Source organism: Nematolebias whitei, chromosome 1, assembly GCF_014905685.2.
Source record: "Nematolebias whitei isolate Nwh7 chromosome 1, NemWhi1, whole genome shotgun sequence".
NCBI classification, from domain to species: Eukaryota; Metazoa; Chordata; class Actinopteri; order Cyprinodontiformes; family Rivulidae; genus Nematolebias; species Nematolebias whitei.
Window position 1 is genome coordinate 69,155,342 of NC_056498.1, and position 4,006 is coordinate 69,159,347.

Consider the following 4,006-nt stretch of genomic DNA (forward strand, 5'->3'; position numbering starts at 1 on the left):
TATATATATAATTATTTTAAATCCTTCCCACACTCTTATATTCTAAGCAATGTTTCTAAATTAAAAACACTCTAAAAGAGCACAGAATGTCAAGAACTCAGCTCTCTGCCTCCGGCTGCTCTCTGACATGTACCAGCGCTCTCGGCCATGCCCCTTCTCCTCCTCAGAGCAGAGATCGACATGCTGCAGGAGGAAGCTTCTCCTGCAAGTTGTAGGCTGCACACAGGTGCAACAGGTGCTAAATAATTAAAAATAATTTCTTTTGAATAAAAATTCCATGCTGATCGTGTGGCTCATCCATCAGCCAGTTATGTGTCATGTGCAATCTTACTTTGAAAAACCGCGATAGAGCGAGTCCGCGAAAAACAAACCACAAATTAGCGAGGGACTACTGTATTCAAACAAAAAGAAGCTTTCCTTTTCTTCCACTTATCCGGGGTCGGGTTGCGGGGGTAGCAGCTTAAGTAGGGAGGCCCAGACATCTCTCTCCCCAGCCACTTGGTCCAGCTGCTCCGGGGCAATCCCAAGGCATTTCCAGGCCAGCCGAGAAACATAGTCCCTCCAGCATGTCCTGGGTCTTCCTCTGGGTCTCCTCCCGGTGGGACGTGTCCGGAACACCTCACCTGGGAGGCATCCAGGAGGCATCCTAACCAGATGCCCGAGCCACCTGAACTGGCTCCTCTCAACGTGGAGAAGCAGCGGCTCCACTCCTGAGTCCCTCTCGGATGACCGAGCTTCTCACCCTATCTCTAAGGAAGAGCACAGACACCCTGCAGAGAAAACTCAATTCGGCCGCCTGTATCCGTGATCTTGTACTTTCAGTGGGGGCCGAGATGGTGTAGAGGCAGGGCAGCCGGCTTGGGACCCGAAAGTCCCAGGTTCGATCCCCAGTCACTGCACATCACGTGGTGTCTCTGGGCAGCACGCCTCATCCCCAAAATGCCCGCCGGGCGCTTTCAATAGTTGCCCACTGCACCACCTGGTGGTGGATGGGTTAAATGCAGAGACTAATTTCGCCATTGTATGGAAACATACAGTGCTGACATTGTGATGACATTATTATTATTATTATTATTACAACCCAAAGCTCATGATCATAGAGGGTAGGAATGTAGATCGACCGGTAAATTGAGAGCTTCGCATTTTGACTCCGCTTTCTCTTCACCACTACAGACCTGTACTGCGCCCACTTCACTGCAGATGCTGCACCTATCTGCCTATCGATCTAACGTTCAATTTTTCCCTCATTCGTGAACAAGACCCCAAGATACTTGAACTCCTCCACTTGGGGCAGGACCTCCTCCCTGACCCGGAGAGGGCACTCTACCCTTTTCTGGCTCAAGACCATGGCATCGGATTTAGAGGAACTGAGCTTCATCCCGGCCGTGTCATACTCGGCTGCAAACAGCTCCAGCGAAAGCTGTAGATCATGATCTGATGAAGCCAATAGGACCACATCATCTGCAAAAAGCAGGGACGCAATCCTAAGGCCACCAAAACGGATCCCCTCAACACCTTGGCTGTGCCTAGAAATTCTGTCCATAAAAGTTATGAACAGAATCGGTGACAAAGGGCAACCTTGGCAGAGTCCAACTCTCACCGGGAGCAAGCCCGACTTACTGCCAGCAATGCCGACCAGGCTCTGACACCAGTCATACAGGGACCTAACAGCCCATATCAAAGGGACAGGTACTCCATACTCCCAGAGAACCCCCCCACAGGGTTCCCCGAGAGACGCCATCGAACTCATTCTCCAAGTCCACAAAGCACATGTAGACTGGTTGGGGAAACTCCCACGCACCCTCCAGGACCCTGCTGAGAGTGTAGAGCTGGTCCAGTGTTCCATGACCAGGACAGAAACTGCACTGCTCCTCCTGAATTCGAGGTTCGACTATCCAATGGACCCTCCTCTCCAGAACCCCCAAATAGACCTTACCAGGGAGGCTTAAGAGCGTGATCCCCCTGTAGTTGGAACACATTCTACGGTTCCCCTTTTTGAATAGGGGGACCACTATCCGGTCTGCCAATCCAGGGGAACTTCCCCCGATGTCCACGCAATATTGCAGAGGCACGTAAGCCAACACAACCCTACAACATCCAGAGTCTTAAGGAACTCCGGGCGAATCTCATCCACCCCTGGGGCCCTGCCACCGAGGAGCATTTTAACCACCTTGGTGACCTCAGCACCAGAGATTGGAGGGCCCGACCCAGAGTCCCCAGGCTCCACTTCTTAGTGGAAGATATGCCGGTAGGATTGAGGAGGTCTTCAAAGTACTCTGCCCACTGACCCACGACATCCCGAGTTGAGGTCAGCAGCACACCACTCCCACTATAAACAGTGTTGGTGGTATACCGCTTTCCCCCCCTGAGACGCCGGATGGTGGACCAGAATTGCCTCGAAGCCATGCGGAAGTCGTTCTCCGTGGCCTCTCCGAACTCCTCCCATGCCCAAATTTTTGCCTCAGCGACCACCAGGGCTTCATGTCGCTTGGACTGACGGTACTCATCAGCTTCTTCCGGGGTCCCACAGGCCAAAAAGGCCCGATAGGACTCCTTCTTCAGCCTGACAGCATCTCTCACAGACGGTGTCCACCACCTGGTTCGAGGGTTGCCACCACGACAGGCATCGACAACCTTGCGGCCGCAGCTCCCGGGAATCCGCCTCGACAATAGAGGCACTGAACATGGCCCACTCGGGCTCACTGTCCCCCACCTCCCCCAGAACATGTTCCAAGTTCCGCCGGAGGTGGGAGTTAAAGCTCCGTCTTAGAGGAGACTCTGCCAGACATTCCCAGCAAACCCTCACAATACGTTTGGGTCTGCCAGGTCTGACCGGCATCCTCCCCCACCATCGGAGCCAACTCACCACCAGGTAGTGATCAGTGGACAGCTCCGCCCCTCTCTTCACCCGAGTGTCCAAGACATGCGGCTGCAGATCAGATGAGACGATGACAAAGTCGATCATCCAACTGTGGCCTAGGGTGTCCTGGTGCCAAGAGCACATATGGACACCCTTATGCTTGAACATAGTGTTCGTTATTGACAATCCACGACGAGCACAGAAGTCCAACAACAGAACACCACTCGGGTTCAGATCAGGGGGGCCGTTCCTCCCAACCACACCCCTCCAGGTCTCACTGTCATTGCCCAGGTGAGCATTAAAGTCCCCCAGCAGAACAAGGCAGTCCCCAGGAGGTACACTTTCTAGTACCCACACCAAGGACTCCAAAAAGGGTGGATAATCTGAACTGCCATTTGGTGCATAAGCACAAAAGACATTCAGAGCCCATCCCCCCACACGTAGGCGGAGGGAGGCCACCCTCTCATTCACCAGGGTGAACCCCAACACACAGGAACCAAGATGGGGGTCAATAAGTATGCCCACTCCTGCTCGACACCTCTCACCAGGGGCAATTCCAGAGTGGAAGAGTGTCCAATCCCTCTCAAGGAAACTGGTTCCAGAGCCAGAGCCATGTGTAGAGGTTAGTCTGACTATTTCTAGCTGGAACCTCTCAACCTCACACACCAGCTCAGGCTCCTTCCCCACCAGTGAGGTGACATTCCACGTCCCAATAGCCAGCTTCTGTAGCCGAGGATCAGACCACTGGGGTCCCCGCCCTCTGCTATCACCCATCCCATATTGCACCTGACCACTTTGGCCCCTCCCACAGGTGGTGAGCCCATGTCTCCTCTTTGGGCTGTGCCCGGCCGAGCTCCATGGGTAAAAGCCAGGCCACCAGGAGCTCACCCGCGTGCCTCACCTCCAGGCCTGGCTCCAGAGTGGGGCCCCGGTGAGCCTCGTCCGGGCGAGGTAACATCAAGTCCATTTCTTTTTCTCATCATAGGGGTCTTTGGGCTGCACTTTGTCTGGTCCCTCACCTAGGACCTGTCTGCCTTGGGTGACCCAACTAGGGGCGTAAAGCCCCAGACAGCATGGCTCCTAGGATCATTGGGACACTCAAACCCCTCCACCACGGTAAGGTGGCAGCCCAGGGAGGGGCTAAAA

The 4,006-nt window shown here is 54.1% G+C and overlaps 1 protein-coding gene across 1 annotated transcript in view; it reads right to left on the minus strand.

Annotated features, from left to right (window-relative positions):
- Positions 1-4,006, minus strand: part of fgfbp3 (fibroblast growth factor binding protein 3) — a 17,132-nt gene that overhangs the window by 4,709 nt on the left and 8,417 nt on the right. The window lies entirely within an intron of this gene.